The following is a 20,956-nucleotide window of genomic DNA, read 5'->3' on the forward strand; positions in this document are numbered from 1 at the left end:
TTACGCTACATCCTGTTCTCCCCCCGCTATGCATCAGTTTGATTAGATTTGAACGTTGTCTCAACAAATTGTTCTCCCTGGCATTCGATACAGCGAGGCATCGCAATGCATAGCAAGTGAAGTGGGCGCCATCTGTCCACTAGCCATGAAGTTTAGTTTGGTAAGTTGGGGGGGATTTCACATCCAGCATGAACAAATATGATAAGTCTGTCTGGTTTGCAACAGTGCAGGGGCTTATATGCATCGGGGTAATGCCCAACAGTGCTAATAGAAGGAAAAGAAGAAGGATTAACTGATTTTTCTCAGGCTGATATCGCTCATAACAAAAGTTCTGATGCAGATGGCCCTCTCTCTTTCTCTCTCTCTCTCTCTCTCGGTCTCTCTCTCTCTCTCTCAAACTATACAGTAGGCATTTTAATTTCCACCAACCTTTACTGATCAGACCAGTCTGTCAACTGCTTCGGGCCAAAACAACACAAAACTTGAGTTTCTGAACTTCAGCAGGTTAGCCTATGCTCGGAGGCCCGAAAACAAATGGATGTATACATCACATTATAATCACATCATAATTTATTTTAATAGATTGTGCTTTACTTTAACGCTGCACTACATAACTGATAAATCAATGATGAAGGAGAGAGCCTGGGTGACTTGTTTTAATGCACTTTTGGACAACAATGGAAGCCGACAGCAATAACTGTAAGTGCGGATCATAGATTTACCAGGGCCATGAACGCCGTGCACATCGGAGAAGGCCTGTGAGATTCATCTAAATTGAACTTTAATCCCAAATAAGCTGACCTCTACAATGTGCATCTGATGACATTCGGTGAGCGGACATGGGCGGTGGGGGAATGGAATGGCTTTTTTCAGATGAAAATGGACCGTTGCTTCTAAATATGGCACTCTGGCTTTTTTTTTCTTTTCTTTTTTTTGTTGAGAAAGCAGTTTAAAAAATATATGATTTCCTCTCCCCCTCTTTTCTATCCCCACCCCTCTTTATCTTGTCTTCGGAACCACGTCCTACGGAATGATTAAACTAGACAGAGTGGGATTTCAGTTTGTGAAAAGGCGTAAGCCACGGAGCTGTACGAATGCAAGACAGTCTGATGACAGACAGGCAGGCCTGCATTCAGACACAGACAAAAACGGAGGAAGACACAACAACACATAAATATCTGCAGACACACACACCCTCACACACCCACACACTAACACACCCACATCCACACACACACACACCCACACACACACACACGCACACGCACACGCACACTTTCTCTCTTGCTGTGCCTCCAGTACACTTAGCACTAGAGGGGTTTGTGTGCGAGGCCAAGAAGTGCCAAGTCAGCACGCACCATATGGAGGTTGTGAGGGGACGGAACAGCTAAATAGAATGAAACGCGCGCGTGTGTGTGTGTGTGTGTGTGTGTGTGTGTGTGTGTGTTTGTGTGATAAAAAATGCATGCAGTTAGAGAGTGGCACAGGGGGCTCGCGGTGGTCGAGCAGTAAGCTCTGGCAGATACCTCCCCGCCTCCACAACCGCCCGAAACTGACGACACACCCCTCACCGACCCGCAAACGCACACCAGAGCTGGAACACACACAAACAACCCACAAACAAACACACACACACACACACACACACACACACGCACACACACACACAGGCACACACTCCAACACAATGTTTGGGCTTTCACAATGTTGGCCCGTGATTCCACTCCATCTAATCATGGAGGATGAACTTGAGAATGACTGTAATACGACTCTGATAGATTCGTTTTGGAGAATGAAGGAACCTGTATGCACTCGCTTTTTCTTTTGCTTTGCTTCTCCCCGGCCCAGGTCTAGTTAATCAAAGCAGCGTTATTCAGCTCCATTCTCCCGCAAACTGCACAGGGTCTCGCAAACTGCTCCATAATTATACAGCTGAGATGATGTAAGGAGAGGGAAACACTGGCAATTAGTCACCTGCAGAATAGCCAGGAAGAAATTCGCATGGGCCAAAAGTCTTTTTTTTTCCCACAGCAGTTAAATAAATGTGCACTTACGCTTGTTTAAGCAAACACTTTGTTAAGTGTTTAGCCTTGTGTAAATATACATGCACTCAACACACAACAACACACAAACACACATATGCGCGCAGACACACACACACACACATACACAAACACACACACATTGACATATGCACAAACACACAGTACGATGCTGTGAGGGTTTATTTTTTTGCAGTTTGACATATCTGCCCTACACTTCCGACATGTTGTCCGTTCGGAACACTTTCTTTTGGGGTTTGAATGCTGTCAGGTGGATGTGACAGCACCCACTACAACGGAGCAGACAACATGCTGTCCTTTTCCCCCAGCAACCGTCTGACAACGTTAATCTGGGTCATCTGAAGGCATTACCGAGAGTTACGGGGAAAGGTTAGGCATCAACACAGACATATGTTTCAAAATGGTAAACCGCTTAAAAGTGCTGAACTTTTGTCAGCCAGTCACCCCATTAGACTTAACCTTGCCATTTTGAAAAATAATCCATAACACTTTCTCAAAGTGTGTGTGTGTTTGTGTCTATGCTTAGAGTACTATTTTGGAATACCTATCAATAGTATGTGTGTCAGCGTATGTATGTGTGTGCATGTACGTGTGTGTGTGTGCATGTCGCACGTGTGTGTGTACGCGAGTCAGTGTATGTATTTGTGTGTGTATTTGTGTGTGTGTGTATTTGTGTGTGTGTGTGTGTGTGTTTGTGCATGCGTCTAACTGTTTGCACACATGCACGTGCACCAAAGTACAATGAAAGAGTGTAACCAATAGCTACAATGTTATTCATCAGTTGCTGGTAACCTACATGTTGGTACCAATCTGAAGCAAAGGGTTAAACCCCATACCGCTGTTTCAATCGAGCAACACCCAGTATCTATATGTATTACAGATCTCCGTGGCCACATCGCTGCAATACTGTGTATGGAACGTATTAGCGTGTTTACTTATTTTCATTGGCTGCGGCCAAACGCAGGTACGAGAGCCTTTGGTAATCAAAACAAAACCGAAAGCTCCAGCCAGAGCACAAAGAGACGAGTGGAGATCATCAGACTGACCTCTCCACATAGGCCCCTATTCCCATAGTTACTGTTGCTTAGCTACTGGGTTCAGCGCAGAAGACTATAAATGGCCTGGGCAAGGAGTGTATTGTGGAGCTGGAAAAACCCTGGCCAAGTGAAAGACAGCCGTCTCCGGGGTGGCTGGTCCGCCTCTGGGTGGTTGGGATGTAGTGCATTGATTTAGTGATCTATCGAATGCACATTAACGACAACGCGTCGATTGGGGGGGGGGGGGGGGGGGGGGGTGGGGTCCCTCACCAGTCGTTCTCAGACGGATCAATCGGACACGAGTGCCGGTAGATTGCCGTATCCGTATGCACTTGACAGTATCTGTTTTGGATGAGATACACAGCTAAATGTGACGTTCCTTCACTTACGGGTGTTTTTTTATTAGCCTCCAAAACATAAACAGCGTTGGCAGCGGAAAAGCAGGAGCGATGCGAGATAGCTCAGCCCAACCGATGGTGGTATTAGTGGTGGTTTTCTCTGCAGCCTGGGCTATCTTGTGTGCAGTCATTGTTGTTTCCAAGGCTGGCAGCTTGGCAGCCTTATATACAGCCCACCAACACACCTCGTATACAGGTCATTCCTCTGTGGGCCCAATAAACTCACTCCTTATTGTTGCTGTTATACTGCCTGCAGCCAAGCTCTGAATGAAGCCTTTCACTATACACTTTGAGTGTGTGTGTGTGTGTGTGTGTGTGTGTGTGTGTGTGTGTGAGTGTGCGCGTGTGTGTGTGTCTGTGTGAAATGTGCGAATGTTTGTAACCTTCCCTGAAAACAGCAGGGACCCAAAAAGCAACTGGAATAAAACAGTGTGGTTTTTCTAATGCAGCACTGACTAAGCTGACTTTCAGCACTATTACTTTAGTTTATATTCGTGTGCGTTTATCAGATATGACACACGAAAGACAACAAAGATAACCAAACGGCCCTAACACGGCTACAACCGCAAGCACGCACGATTCATGAATCACGACTGCGGCATAACATACAACCCACTATTACACTATTCACAGCAACCTTCCCTTCCTCTCCCTTCAAACAGATACCCTCCAAAGCTAGCTCACGCTAACCTCCCTATTACACTAATACCTCACTGGGGCCCCCCAGAGGAGCTATATCCCAGCATGCAATCCAGTAAAATATGACCCTGTGTACTATCTGTACGCACACAGTTAACCACAGGAGCTCAGAAGGGGCGCTGGAGGAGAGCCCGGAGAAGAGCTTTTGTAAATGCTACGCTATGCGTGCGCTCCCACGCCACAGGGGCAAATGTAACCTTTTTGTCGTAGGCCAGCGCGGCTAAGGCTCTTATTCTTTTATCCTAAAGCCCAAAGTCAGAGCAGTGTTTTCACTGTGTCGCTTCTAACAATAACTGCTCTTCTTATCAGCCCTGACGCCATCAGTTGAAAATGCAAAGGGAGGGAGGTATGTGTGGGTGGGGGCTTGGGGGGGCGTAAGGATTAAAAGAACACAACAAAAAATAAATAGTAATAAATAAAGAGAAGCTTCACTTCAATTTCCAATTTCCTCCCGATGACCCCGCGGTACGAACAGAAAATCAATGCGGTGGGATGGCGCTGGCTGAAGGGGGAGCCGTTATGAAAGCTCTCTGCTCGGATCAGAACCGCGGCTACACACAGGTATCTGGAGCAGCGATCGGGCCGCAGGGACGGCCGCACCACGAGGACTAAGTGAAGCTCTTGATCAGAGAGGTGGTGAGAGGCCGTGTGGTGGAACACCAGGCATACCAGCGAGATAAGGAGAGCAACATGAAGCCGTGTGCTTGGCCAGCCTGTATGGACGGTATGAACACAGATAACGCAGCCTCCACAAAGGGGTATAATGAGGAATATTGTCTCTATGGCAGCAAAAGAGGAGAAAAACATCTCCTCCTCTCCCCGCCCTGTATCGCACCTAAGCTACAATCTGTCGACGCGTTACTTAGCTGCTTTCTAGAGGGTTTGGAGTATGTGAATTAATGCATAAATAAATGCTTTCTTGCGCGAGAGGCGCGTGATCTGTCAATTAACACAGATGTTTCGGGAACAGAATACGATGCTTGAATTAATCATTAGGATGGATTCTGCGGAGCCGAGCAACAAGGCTGCTCCGGCGCTTGTTCTAAAGTAATGCCTATCTGCTGTTCCCAGTGAGCCTATAGACAATGCTGCTATAGATGCATCCAATAGCGGGGGAAATAAACCGGTCGTTTCATTCAGCAGCCTATGTGGGCCATACTGGGACATGGAGTCTCTCCCACCTTGTCATTAAGGTTGAGTTGGTTTTCAATATATAAAATGAATAAATTCATTGCGGCTGCCAATAAACTGAAAAGGTTAGTCGAGCAAAGGTGAGCCCCAGCACATTCAATGCAAATGTGACGTGTGTGTGGCATGTTTTACAACTGCACAAAGCACCAGTTACTAACAAGGTGACACCAAGGTCTGCAGTATAAAGGCCTCCTAGTCGTATACAATGGAGAAGTGAGCTGCAACGGTTGGTTTGCTGCGGACAACACAATGGACTGTCTGGGTAACGTTGCTTATTGTCAACAGCGCAAAAACAAATACAGGCCTAATGTATATCGTAGAATGTAATTAGTCTGTGTCTGGTGGCTAACATATGTTTCGGTCTGGAAACGCTTGAGTTGACGATATCACTGAGTGGACCGGGGAAATATAAATAAAGATGCCTAACAAAGCAACGTAGCTAGCCCAGGCATCGGTGAAGCCCCAGCAAACTCAACCGCCCAACAAACTAAGAGCACATAGCCTGCGGCCCGCGTTCCATTGTCCGACTGAGAGGAGGTCAGAGAGTTCAGCCGGTGTAGCTTCGTTGAGAGAGACAGCGGTTTTGCTCAACAATGAAAGCACTTATGTCAAGTACAGAGTCAGTGCAGCTCTTCAGAAGTCTGGCTCCGTCGTTACGGTGTGACCCGGCATCTCTTCCTAGTTTTCTTAAGAGTTCAAGCACACAGCAAAGCCATACATTAGAACGTGGGCGCGGTAATGAACAACATCCCCGGAGCGAGAAATTATGTTGGAAGAATGTATGTCTGGAAGCCGGTGTCGTCATTAGAGGAGATTGTTCCAGCGTCATTATGGATGACCTTTGACACCATTACATACGTTTCCATCATGCGTTATCACTACAGAGTGGTATGACCTTTGCTTCCAATAGAGCTTTACGACAATAAGATTTCACTCGATAAATGTGATTCCGTTGTTTTCCGACAACAGTATTGATATTTAATTTAAGGGGAGCTGGGAAAGTTAGTTTCCCCGAGCTTAAACTTTAACCCGCTAGCGGTCCAACCACAATTGACTGTGATATTGCTCGATTGCAATAGAGCTATAGATTGAATTATGAACCCTGTACTGTGTTATATACAGAAGCTATCTTCCAAACGGTATCTTTAAGACAAAATGGAGAAGGCTTCAAGGGCAATGGGGGGCTGTGTGTGTGTGTGTGGAGGGGCAGAGGGTGGGGGGTGGAGACTCAAAGCCACCCACGTGTTGAACGGGGATAAAACGTCTGAAAATGTCTCTTCACCTCCCCTACATCTCTGAAAGCACAAGGAAAGCTTTTTCAAGGTCCAGAGATTGTGAAATTGTATTTTTTCTCTCTTGCTCTTTGGAGTCACACAGAAACCTCTCAAAAAAAAGGGCCTCAGTTACAGCAGTTTAGCCACCGACCTATTTAAAAAATATATAAATAAAAGGCTCTTTTCAGAGCATTCAGGCCCTCTAAAGGCGTCGACACCGACACACCGCGACGCCTCTACGGCTGAACGAAACGCTGGAAAAGTCCTTTCATCAACGCTTTATCAGCCTGCAGTTTATCCCACAACCATGTAGAGAGCCAGCTAGTTTGTACGCGCCGGAGCATGGTCGAATCCCCTGGGTGTTTGTGTGTGTGTGTGTGTGTGTGTGTGTGTGTGTGTGTGTGTGTGTGTGTGTGTGTGTGTGTGTGTGTGTGTGTGTGTGTGTGTTCCTGGCCGCCTTTCCATTACGCCCCCCCCCCCCCCCCCCCCCCCCCCCCCATCACATCTCTGGATCAATGTGTTCGGAGGGGCGTACAGAATCAACATATCTTTTTTTCCTCCCTGTTCCGTCCATGGACTGTACATCTGCACGGGAGCAAGCCAACAGCGTTTCATGTTATCCTCACCGTCTCCCACGTCCCCCCAGCCCACCCGCTCTTCTGTAGTCTGTCGTTTTTTCGCGTGGTAATTTCCAAGGCCCTGAGACCTGTAATGAGTCTTTGGGCGGCTGAATACCTTATCTCCTGTGACAAATGTTGAGCGTCTCCAACAACAACAACAACAACACCACGCCATAATGCCGTGAAGAAGAGGGAAGAGGGTTCTTATAATGCAGCGGTGGGCATACACGCAGGACAAAATGCGATTGTGAGCCGAAGAAAGGAGCAGATGTGTACATAAACAGCTCACTTAATTTGCTCTGGCGCTCTTTTCATATTAGAGCCGTTAAGCAGGACTGAGCTTCACACAGAGATGTTATGTCTCTTACATAAAAACGGATCAAATATATATAAATACTGGAGTCGCTCTCTCTCTCTCTCTCTCTCTCTCTCTCCCCCTCTCTCTCCCTCTCTCTCTCTCTCTCTCTCTCTCTCTCTCTCCCTCCCTCCCTCTCTCCCTCTCTCTCTCTCTCCCAGGGCTGTTGTCTAAACTCATCAGTGAATGCACAACACACCTCTGGTACTGCAGACATCCTTGATAGCCATCTATTAAAACGCACTCACACGCACACACACGCGCATACACACACACAACCACACACCCACAAACACACACCACCACAAAAGCAACAATGGGATTACCGGCAATGCACAAAGCATACTTTATGGTAATTTAAAAAAATATAATAAATATATCTTGATTTGTTACTTAACCCCCCTACCACTCATCCATCCCCAGCCCTCATTCCCCCTACTCATTCATCTCCATTCCGAGCTCATACGGTTTAGACTCGTCCTTAGCTCAGAGGGCAGGCCCACTTGAAAATGGTCTTTGGAAACGGTGTGCGCCCACATCAAAGGGACCAGGAGCTTATTTTCAAGTGTTTGGTGCCCCGGGGTGCGGCGCTGGTTCTGAGGCGGCGGTATTCCCTGTAAATAGTTTGGCTCTCTGTTGCACTGATCCTTGCAAGCGGCCATCAAACACAGGGCTGTGGGCGCGGGCTGCCCGCCGCAGCCATCACCAGAGGTAGCACTGTGTATAATAGACCTGCCAATTGCCTTCCTAGGGTGTCGATCAGCAATGCTCCCGACAAACTAAACTCAATCAGAGTACTGGCCGGGGCGGACGGCATTGAGAGTTTGCCTTGCTTCTAAGCTTTCCAACATCAAACAACTCTGCCCGCATTTGATGCTAGCGGTTCTGTGATGTGCTAAATGTTTCTAAACATTTCTTATTTATTTCCTCGTCCCCCCCCCCCCTTCCTCCAGTTCTAATCTCCTGAGGGTATGAAGAAATGTATTTTTTAATCGCCCAACATCTCAATGTTTTCTACCGCTATCTATCTATCTATCTGTCTATCCCTCTATCTACGTACAATACATCTCTCTATCTACCTTCAATCTAATTATTTATCCATCTACCTATCTATCTATCTACTCATCTATATCAATCTATCTATTATCTATCCATCTATCTCTGACTTTCTTCTATCTCTACATCAATCTGACATTTATCTATCTATTTACCTTCTGTCTATCCATCTATCTAAGTATATACAATCTATCTATCTAATTATCTATCTATCTATCTATCTATCTATCTATCTATATCTATCTATCTACCTACCTATTTACCTACCATCTAAATATCTATTTATTTATCATCTATCTACCATCTACCTATCTATCTATCTACCATATCTATCTATCTATCTATATATCTATCTATATCCATCTATCTATTTATCCATTTCTCCATCCGTCCATCCGTCTATCTATGGAACCAATCTAAAATGGATTTACTGAAGTAGAATTCCTTCTTCATTGTGCTCAACGGAGAGAGGAGAGGATGGAGGCAATTGAAGAGGATTCTCAGTGGGCTGTGTTTCCTGCTCCGTTTTCTACCGATCGACTCCCTTCTCTCCCCCCAACATGACCGCTGCCAGCCGGGGGATCCGATGCCTTCGATTGCGCCGAAGCATTTTATTAAAATACTGTCTTCCATGATTACAGCCGTGCCTTTAACCAAACATTACGTTTCATTCAAAACACATCAAATATTCATGTTGACTTGGGGACAGCTGGGCTGTGTGCGACTGCTAATCAGTTTACACTGTGGTCCATTTGGCTTCTGTGCCATTACAGATAATACAAATAAAATAAGCGTTAAAATGGAGCCACTCTGAATAGCGCCCCCTCCAAAATATAAAACGCCCATTCCCCCTGCCAACTGCCAATATCCTCTATAGAGGGAAATGTCGTCTTTAACATTCCCCAGCTTGTGCTGAACAAATTCCAGTTAATTACAAGGCAAATGGTACACAATGTGCTCTGTGACCATTACAATCCTGTTGGCTATGCTCAGCAAGGAGGCATCACTCATCACACCCACACGAGCAGCCGTGATCCCAAATAAACTGATGATACACACGCACGCACGCGCATGAACGCACACGCGCACACACATACACACACAAGAGGAAACATACTTAACACATCCGCGTGCTGGGGCAAACAAACGCACGTTTACACATTTGCACGCGTACAAGCATACACAAATACACACCCGCACACACAATGAAATGCAAATCCGTACGCCCTCACATGTTGGCTTGACAAATGCAGATCCAGACAAATGCGCTCACGCACACAAATACACACAAACACACACCCCGATGCACACACGATCTCACACAGTTTTTGCATATAACCCTTTCTTTTCCTTTTTGATTGGGCATACACGCATCAATTTATTCCCCCAGCTTTGCAAAAGCACAGATGCAAAGAAGGCAACACTTTGTCCTAGCCTCTCTTGACTTTGACCAATATTGTCAGACTCTTGTATTCCAGTCATAGAACTGTAATGAAAGGTTCTGCGATGAGGCATCGACGCTTGGTTGCTCTAATGAGATCCCTAACTGTTCCTGCCATCTGCCAGGACCCAAGTCATGACATTAGCTATGCAGCTACGCTAGTCAAACCCCCCCCCACCCCCTCCCACACACAGACACACACACACAGACGTATACACCTACACACACACACAGACACACACACACACAACTGCACCCCTTGCCCCCGTCTCGCTATGTGTCAAACGCTGATGACGAATCAGAACATTACTCACAGTGAGCCGTTGCATGAGAGACTGGCCCTGGAAAAACAGCAAACTTCTTCTAGTAATAATACAGCATGTTATGACCTATATATAACTATTATATATATATATATATATATATGTGTTTGTTTCACGTAGTTCAGGAGAAAAACGCAACATGTCGCACCATCTCCGATTGACGCGATTTGCCCATGTCTCCAGCGCGTTTGGGGTCTAAGTGGTCACCTACAGCGGCCCTCCACCGGAGGGCCGCTGTAGGTGACCACTTAGACCCCAAACGCGTTTGTGCGCCGATGGGCCCGCGCGGGATCAATGCGGCGGAGGTAAATGTGACTTGATTGACTCGTCTCCCGCGGGAGGGAAGGAGCTCTGCGCGGTGACGCGGTGCTCCGAGGGGCCCCACGTCCTTCAGGAAGGTAAACACGAGCTGACAGCTCCGCCGTGACGGACGTCCGAGCGCGGCGGAGCTGTGTTTGTGCTGGGGGGGGTTGGGGGGGGGGGGGAGTATAAGCACCGACCTCCCGCGCTGCTTATAGGACGGCCCGCCGTCCCCTCGGTCGACACCTTGAGTCTCCCCCTTTGGCTTCGGCCGAGGTTATATTTAATGGCGAACGTGTTGCATTAACAGTTTTCCTACCGTGTCCATAGAGGCCTTTCCCCAAGGGAATGGTGATTATCATAAGCCAGGTATATTAAGTACCCCCCCCCTCCCCTCCACACACACACACACCCCCTACAAGGCACTCCTGGAAACACCTGTCGTCCCTGATGGAGACAACACTTAAAAACAGGAGCACCCGCCAGAGGGCGGATTAGTGCCCCCCCCCCCCCCCCCCCCCCCTTTAACCTCCCCCCCGACACCCTGACATGCTTAAATTGTGGAGTAATCTCCAATGCAGATCACATCTGCAGATAATTGATGGATTTACCAGAGGATGCGAGAGTGCTCTGGCTCCTCTGTGGCCTCTTGTTTATTTCCTGTAGCAGCTGCTTTAACCCTTCGCAGCGATGTGCCAGCCAGTGGCCCCCCAAGGCCAAATGATCCCACTCCAATCCAACCCCCCTCCCCCCACACACACCCCCTGCCCCTCCACCCCTGTCTATCCCTAACGTCTCCCCCTAATAAGACAAAGAGAAGAAGAGGGAGTGGAGGGGGGCTACGACGTGTGTGCAGGCTGATTTGTATACATGCTTTTTTTTTTTTGTTTGGACCATGAATAATTCAGAGCACATAAAGACCTCATTGTTGCCCTTCGTGCCTTCTTCCTCTACTACCCCTCTCCTGCCCACGTTTGAGAGGCTGGGGCTGAGAGGTGGCGCCTGTCATCCACACAAGCAAACATGCTTACAGAGGTAGCTAGGTTAGCAGCCCATCAAAGCACCGTCACACACACGCCGCTGTTCCCCGGGACCGTGGAACCGTGGCGCGTGCGGCGACCGCAGCGTTCAAACGTCGCTGTGGAACGACGTCAGCACTTCACAGCGTCCCCTCCCCTCCTCCTAAGGGATGTACAGTGTGCGCCGGGATGCAGAGACACACGCAAAGATGCACCATCACCCATTCTGATGTCTAAAACCGAATTGGTCGATTGTCAGTTCACTGAGTACCCACCAACTTTGTATACGTCACACGTGTGTGTGTGTGTGTGTGTGTGTGTGTGTGTGTGTGTGTGTGTGTGTGTGTATGTGTGCGTGTTTGGCTTGCTTTCTGCGTGTCAACGTACATGTCGTGGCATACCGATACGCGCGCAGTGCACACATGTGGCGTCGACTACTACTAAGCATGTTTACGGGCGGGTGCGTGGCGAGGTGGCGGGGAGTGATGATCTATTTTTTTTCCCATTACCCCGGCGTACGTGGGGTTCATTTACATTCATGGTTATCCAGATAATGAAGCTCTCAATCCGGGAGATCCTGTGGTGAGAACAATGAACCCAATTACCTCCCGCCGCCTGCGAGATGGGATAGCAGACTCTGAGACAGATGGGAGAGGCTGCACTCGGTCCGCAATCCAATCACATTCATCTCACTCTCTTTCGGTACCCGCCCCCCCCCCCCCCCCCCTACACCCCCAAAACCCCCCTGTTCACTGTGCTCTGCAGCAACTTATCAACAGGCAGAGGCTAAAGAACTTTGGGATCATTACGTCAAAGCCTCTTAACAGACCAGCAAACACACACACACACATGCAAATACACTGACACACACACACACGCAGACAAACACACATGATACACATACACACAAGGAAATACACATAATGACACACACATGCAATATACACACATACACACTACACGCACACACACACAGATGAATCAAACACACACACGCATGCATGTGAATACTGACAAACATGACACACACACTTCCACTTAAATCTGCCTAAAGCCGCCTCTCGTGCCCCCCTATCTAGCATACCACCGCCCCCCTCCCCCCTCCGGGCTCACTCGGTCTGATGTGATCTTCAGAGCTTCCAAGGAGCACCTTCCCCTTGCAGATGAGAAGGAAGTAATGGAAGGCAGAGACAGAACGCACGGGAGCATGAGGGAGAGAATATCTGTCTCAATCTTCAACTTCTTATTGCTGAGCCTGTATCTGACTGAGTGGGAACATTTCAAATGAATTATGCAGGGTGCTCAACTTTTTTCGATTTTAATATTGCAGCATCATGCCCAGAATGTGTGTTTAGCTATGCTAAAGAAACAGTACAGTAGAGCAGCGTTGTCTGCCTTTGTGAGGGGCGATAGTGTCGATCAGGAGCAAAAATCTGTGCAGATCAGCAGGATATTGTTTGATCATGTCGCTGATGCAACACCATGTAAAGAATATGTAATCAGTGGTAAAGATGCATGATGCCTTAGGTGAACTACAGCCTTGTCTTGTTTAATCCCTGTACCATACAGAAAAGTTGCGATGAAGAAGTCCACAATTGGTGAGGTCTATAAATAAATCATTAAATGCAAAGTTATACATTAGTTTTTTAATGGAAGAAAATCCTGACAATCGAATAATTAACTTTTTGGTTGCATATTTTTTGTTGCTTCTACAATATATTGCATGATTGTATTAAAAAAATATATGTATATACTTATGTCACTTTAGGGATGACTTTTGGGGGGGGGGGGGGGGGGGGGAGTTTAATATGAATCTTTCTGAGAGAGATCATGACATTCAGTGTTAGCTATTGATACAGTTTGTCTAGACTTAGATGGTGCTAGAGGGAATCGAATCTGACACTACATAATTAGCGCGTGAGTCAATCCCGATTCTGCCGAATACGCTAATATTTCAGCAGACTTCAAGCAGAAATGCACCTCTCTCCTCACACACAACCAGAGACCACACTCTTATGGCCTGTCAATCTGACACTTTGATCGATATTAATTGACTTTGTGATCAATGCGTCTCTTGAAGTTTTCCATCAGCACTGTATGTCGTCGGGGCCGCCGGCACTGCCTTACTGTAGTGTGCAGCCTGTTAGCCGGGGTCTGCATGCTAATGCTGTGAGCCAATCCCCTGTGAGCCATATAGGTGTTTTTATGTTAATGAATGTCAGGAGAGTGGCTCCCAGTGGTTAACCCTGCTTGCACATCCTAGTGCCCAGTCCTTGCACATAAGCACACACGCACACACACACACACACACACACACACGCACATACACACACACACACACACACACACACACAAGCACACGCATAGACACACATTCAGATGTTATGTATACACAAACACATGCATACACACACACACACACACACAAACATACAAATGTGTGCACAGCCCCCTTGCACACACACAAATATACATGTGTGCACACACACACACGCAGACATACACACACACACACACTCACACAAATGTGTGCATAGCCTCACTTGCACACACACACGCACACGCAGTAACACACACACACACACGCACACATTGACACACACACATATACAGCTACACGCGCACACAAGCACACGCATAGACACACATTCAGATGTAATGTATACACAAACACATGCACATACACACACACACAAATATACAAATGTGCACACACGCAGACATACACACACACACACAAATGTGTGCATAGCCTCACTTGCACGCACACACGCAGACACACACACACACACGCACACATTGACACACACACACAGCTACCCTGACATATACACACACACAGCTACCCTGACATATATACACACACACACACACACACACACACACACACACACACACACACACACACACCCAGTGAACCCCTGGATGCATTATTGATAAGCTACTAATTACGCTTGTTGCAATTTCAGCTGACCTTTCCAGGGAACATCCCGGATCATTATCAGCTGCTTTCTCTCCTGAAATTGCAAAGGTAATCTAGCGTCCAGCTCCCTGCGACCGCCTCCCCTTCCTGGGCACCACTTACCTCCATGCTGGATAGAGATGTGTTGTACAACCACGATAACAGACATAAATACTGCCACGAGAGGAGAGCCGCACTGAGACAGATAGCAGCAGGGAGAAAAGGGAGGAAATTGTACAGAGATGTCGGAGGGAGAGAGGGGCGGGGGAAGGAACAAATTGGTGGTAAAATGAATAAATGGAACGATACATGTTCATGAGCCACTGTCGAATGACTATAAAGTATTAAGAGTGGAGAATTGCAGCGAGAGAGAGAGAGGACACGGTCTCAATGTCGCGGTTTGGGACCAACTTTTGTGCAAACGCTGTAAAATATTTTTCCCAGATTCTCCTTAAAAACAATTCAATATTGATCATTTCATTTTGTGGCGATGCATTCGATTCCTGTTGGGACACTGCAGCGAACCCAACCATGCCTCTTGGTTTTTGTGACTTATGAGGCATTTAAACATCTCTGAGATGCTAATGCGGCCTGCATTGATAGGAAAGTAGGAAAGCAAAACACATTTAGCATATGTTCAACGCTGCTCTATTATCTTGAATCGTAGAGTTATATATATAGAATCTGAAGGACAGTGCGAATTCGCAGAGTTAAGTGTTACTGTTTGAGACCTGGCTTTTATGGATCTTCAAAGTGATGTTGCTTTTGTTAACCAGTATTGATTTATATGTCAAAGACTAGGACTAACATAAATTAGTCTGTTAACCGTTGTACAACACCTTTCTGCATCTAATTACAGCCTCATGCCCCCCTCTGATCTCAGGCTTTTTATCCTTCCCAACAAAAGCTCATACCTCTTGTCTTTTCCTCACACACATACTTACCCAGACACACACACGAGCACACACACACACACACACACACACACACACACACACACACACACACACACACACACACACACACAAGCGTGTGCACAAACACGGACAAAAGCCCACACAAAGAACCTCTTTTCACCCTACATTTGACTAAATGCCCTGAGAAGGAACCAGTCCATTATGGGGGCCAAGGGAGTCGAGTGGGACCCGCAGTAAATAAATACATGCGGGGGGGGGGGGGGGGAGGCGCTGGGAACAGCAGAGTGCTAGGCACCATTGTGTGGGCCAGGTGAGGCAGGCGGGGACGACACCAGCCAAAGGATTAATAGTCTCGGGGGACGCCAAGGTAAGCCCACTGCTCCGGCTTGACATCTTTGTACTTGTAAGAGCACACAAATTAGCCGCGCGACGCGGTGAGTAATGGCCAGCGGCCGCGTCCCGCGGAACAAAGCACGCCGAGCCATAGGAAGACGGGAGGAGCAGGAGGAGGAGGGGGGAATATCTGCTTTTTATTCGGTCTTTACGGAGCCTGTCACGTTGTGCCGTGTGTAGTAGCGCACCCCGGTTTTACTGCTACCCCTGCCTTCAGCCTTTGTGTGCTCGCTGACGAAGCAGGAACAATGGGGACACCCAGTCACAGCGGGTTCACCGCCACGGTGTTTACTGTGGATGTGAAGGCCCCTCCTATGAAGACATGGTTGGCTGCTGTGAAACCAGGTCATGGCTCACGTCGGCGGGCCCGAGCTGTGGAGAGCAGGGTACCCCCCAGATGTTGGCGTGCGTCGTGAAGCCGTGGGCACGCGTTCCAACTCTCTACTCGGGACAGACTGATGTTCCAGCGCTCTCAGACTGACACTCGTTCAAGTTATATGGTGTGTACACACACACACACACACACACACACACACACGCACATACAGAAACTCACATACTCGGACGTACACGCACACACACACACACACACACACACACACTCTCGCACATAGTCGGACACACACATACTCACACACAATTATTGAATAATAATCAACAGCAAAGTAGATGGAATTATGTTCAATAATAATAAACATTAAGGAGACTTATTTTGGACCTTTCCCAGAGTTGAGTTTTAGTTAGCTGTTTGTTTTTAATAAAATAAGAATGTCAACCCACTGCACTCCCTTATCCTCCCTTCCTGACCTTCTCCCCTAACTAGCTGAGACCGTATCTCTGTATGCAAGTCATTTCCCAAAAAGTACAAAAACCCAACTCTCCCTATCTCTTGCCCTCCCTCCCTCCCTCCCTCCCTCCCCCCTCCCTTCTCTTCCCTCCCCTCCTTCCTTTTTTTCTCCCTGCCTCCCTCTCTCCCTTTCTCCCTCCCTCCCTCCCTCTCTCTCTCCCTGCCTCCCTCTCTCCCTCCCTCCCTCCCCCTCCCTGCCTCCCTCTCTCCCTCCCTTCCTCCCTCCCTCTCTCCCTCCCTCCCTTCCTCTCTCTCTCCCTGCCTCCCTCTCTCCCTCCCTCCCTCCCCCTCCCTGCCTCCCTCTCTCCCTCCCTGCCTTCCTCCAACAACGACGACAACACCATGCTAGCATCCTCTGCCAGAACAGTTTTTTTTTTTTTGGAGGAGCAAAACGGAAGCAGAACAGCACAGCCCCTCTTCCAGTGAGGGGCCGGTGCGGCAGGGAGCAGACGGATGGAGGGATGAGGGGTGACGGAGGTGTCCCAGCTGTCTAAGGCCCCCTCGCTCGTCCCAGCACACTGGCTCCCACTAATGACCAGAGGCGATGAGTCCCGAACACCACCCACCACCACCACCACCACCCAGCAAACCCCTTCGAGACAGCTGCTGCTGCCATTCCCTTTGCCTCAGCACAGGCTTTGAAGGAGACGCGGGGTGGTGCCGGTGGTGGTGCTGTTGGTGGGTGCGGTGGGGCGGTAAGTGGGTTGCAGTGGTCGGTCCAAGCTGGCTTTGCTCCTGCTGCTTGGCCCAGCAGTAAAGAGCAAGCAACACACTGCGAGGGGGAAGAGGGCGGTGTGTGTTGGAGGTGGTGGTGCTGGTGGTGGTGCTGGTGGTGGTGGTGGTGCTGGTGGTGGTGGTGGTGCTGGTGGTGGTGGGGGACCATGCAGGCTTGTCGTGCAGGCAGGGTGGCTAAGCCCAGCTGAAGCCCTCAATGCAGGCCAATTACGCCGTGCGCTGGCGAGATGCTTTCTAATGGAGGAACCAGGGACCGTGGCACTGTCAGGTCCTCCGCCCGCCCCAGGTAAACACCACCACCTCCACCACCACCCAGACCACCTCCTCCACCGCCCAAGCAGACCACCTCCTCCGCCTCCACCACCACCCAGACCACTTTGTCCACCACCACATCCACCGCCACCACTTTTTCATTACCACCTCCGCCCAGACCACTCCGTGCACCATCACCAGCCCCACCCCCACTACGTCGACCCCCACCCCACCCCTCCAGCATCCAGACCTGTAGCCCTCCATCCCTGGAAGGTGGAGAAAGAAATCTGCTAATGGCCTTTTGACAACAATGTGTATATTGAGAGACGAAGGGAACGGGGGGAGAAGTGGAGTGTTAGGGGGGATGGGGTGTGTGTGTGTGTGTGTGTGTGTGTGTGTGTGTGTGTGTGTGTGTGTGGTTGGACTGTTTGATTTCCTTTTTTTTTTCTTTTTTTCTGACCCAATTTATTTTAAATGACAAATTCCTTTCAGAGCTCCTGTTCCTTACCATCTCCCCTCCACTCAAACATAGCCCCTGGATAGGCTTACCCTTTAGACTGAAGCAGACGCACACACACACACACACACACACACACACACAACACACACACACACACACACACACACGAAAAAGTAATATGGAGGTGACGAAGATGGTGTAAATGGCAGGACTAGGCGGAGTGGACCCGTGGTTGGACTGGTGGTTACAGCCCACCTCATAATTCTGTCCACGTTTGTACTGTTCAGATAAGCAGTGTGATGCCTTCAGCGCACGGGCCCAGCCTCTGCACTGCATACAAAACCCCTTCACCCCAGCCAACATGCTAGCTCCTATAGCACGCCACTGAAAGACAGGCGCTTCAGACCTCACTATGCAGTAAACAACCACCGCATGCACGATCAAAATGAACACGTTTGGGGAGTATGAACACAGTTGGAAAGGAATAACACAAATTCACAGATGACACAATACACACACGTTATTTTACTAATTGCGTTCATAACTGTGATTGCCCAGACCTGGTGTGTATTTAATTTCCCTAGATTGGATTCATTTTGGGAAACACAAAAGAGAATTGAAGAAACTGTTATAAATTTGACAACTTTTTGAATATTATTCTTATTTTTTTAAAACCCTACAGTTTTCGAGGAAGTCCACTGAAGCAATTTCCTCCACCAATCTACCATCAGACTAAGCAGGACCAGCTGGAATCAATAGCAGACGTAGTTATGTACCACGACCGTTTTCTCCCGTATTGCTTTTGTATCATACCTTTACCTCTATATATACACACACATATAACACAATATGTTCAGAAATACCACAGACACTTTCGGCAGATGGATCGGTGGTAATTTTCCCCAATTCCTGCCTGTAGGTTAGCTGGTCAAATGATGGAGTCTGCTGCACACAGCACTCTCCCCTTGTAAACAGGAGGTGTGCTGCTGTGTTTGTGTGTGTGTGTGTGTGTGTGTGTGTGTGTGTGTGTGTGTGTGTGTTTTTGTGTGTGTGTGTGTGTGTGTGTGGACGTATGTGTGTGTGTGTTTGTATGCAGGCACATGTGTGAGTGTTTGCACGTTGTGTGCCTTCTGTGAGTGTAAAGTGCGTGTTGGTTGTTGTGTGTTGCGTGTATGTCACTGCACACGCTCCACAGGAAAACCCAAACACATCCCAGCCTGCAGAGAGCACGGCCGAATCACTTGGGTGGTTAAATAAATATTTTCAATCCCGTGAAGGATAGTATGCAATTCCTATTACTTATTATATCCATGTCCTGAACCTGTGCTCTGTTTGTTTGTGTTGTGTGGTTTCTGTGTGTGTGTATGTGTGCGTGCTTGGGGATTTGTGTGCGTGTGTGTGTGGGCATTTGTTGGTACGTATGTGTATTAGTGTTTGTGCGTGCAGGGATGTGTGAGTGTGTATCTGTGTGTATATGTACGGGTTTGTTTATGTGTGTGTGGATGGTGTATGTGTATTTGTGCGGGATGTGTATGTGTGTGTTTGTTTGTGTACGTGCGTGTGCTCGCGTGCGTGCGTGTGTGTGTGAGTGTGTGAGTGTGTGTGTGTACCAGCCAGTGTTTGGCAGGCTTTAAGGCAGCCTTGGCTAGTTAGGGAGCTGGTCTCCCTGAACCAGCTGGGTCTTGCTGTCCCCCCCCCCCATTCCCCCCCCCACGTCAGCCGGCCAATGCTGTCAACACACAGCACATGGCCGCACCCACTCAGAGAGACTCACACGTGCACAAACACACATATTGGACGATTGGACAAATACATGCACACCCAAGTGTGTATGTGAAAAAATGTATCTATCTCTCCCTCGCACAAACACAGAGACACAATCTTTTATCAGCACACACCAATGACCCACATTCTCACAGAGATGAACACACATCTAAATACGCCGACACGCACGCACGCACACAGACACACACACAATCTCAAACACATACCTTCAGGCACGGGTTCGCTAACAAGTCAACAAGACAGACCCCACCTCAATATGTACAGAAACAAAAACATGGCTGTGCCTGCATGTACATGCACCACAGCTCCTGCAAGACCATCTCCCCCAACACACCCGGCACGCAGCAGCCCATGTGACTGCCCACCATCCACAGTCCTCTGTTGATTCTTACTAGTAAGAGGCTCACAGGGAAGACAGAAACCGTTTAAAGTGCAACGGCACATGGAACGGTATCACGGGGAGATTATATTCTTCTCATCACACCACATGACCTGAGACGACACTCGCATTCGATTGAGTCGGCCGTCTCTACGCACACGACAAAAAAAACAACAACACACAAAACCAACACAATCTATTATCCGCGCCCTGCGGCCATAGTTCCATCTTGTTGCATCTCTTAAAAACACGGTGGGACACGGAGGTTAACAGATGTCTCGGACGCCCTCGCTAGCAGTCGCAGGAAACAACATCTCCGGAGAGGGAACCGGCCCATGCTGGATCCATTTGCATAGTCAATAGTGTTAGTGGGCGCCGCGGGTGACCTCCTGACCCCCGCTGTGTTCGGCGGAGGGGAAGCCATTTGTGGGTCTCGCTCCTATATCTGTC

General features: G+C 48.3%; 1 protein-coding gene across 1 annotated transcript in view; it reads right to left on the minus strand.

Moving 5' to 3' along the window:
• Positions 1 to 20,956, minus strand: part of celf5a (cugbp, Elav-like family member 5a) — a gene marked incomplete at its 5' end in the record, with an annotated part of 173,267 nt that overhangs the window by 49,291 nt on the left and 103,020 nt on the right. The window lies entirely within an intron of this gene.

This window comes from Pollachius pollachius (assembly GCF_949987615.1).
Source record: "Pollachius pollachius genome assembly, chromosome: 7".
Lineage (NCBI taxonomy): Eukaryota > Metazoa > Chordata > Actinopteri > Gadiformes > Gadidae > Pollachius > Pollachius pollachius.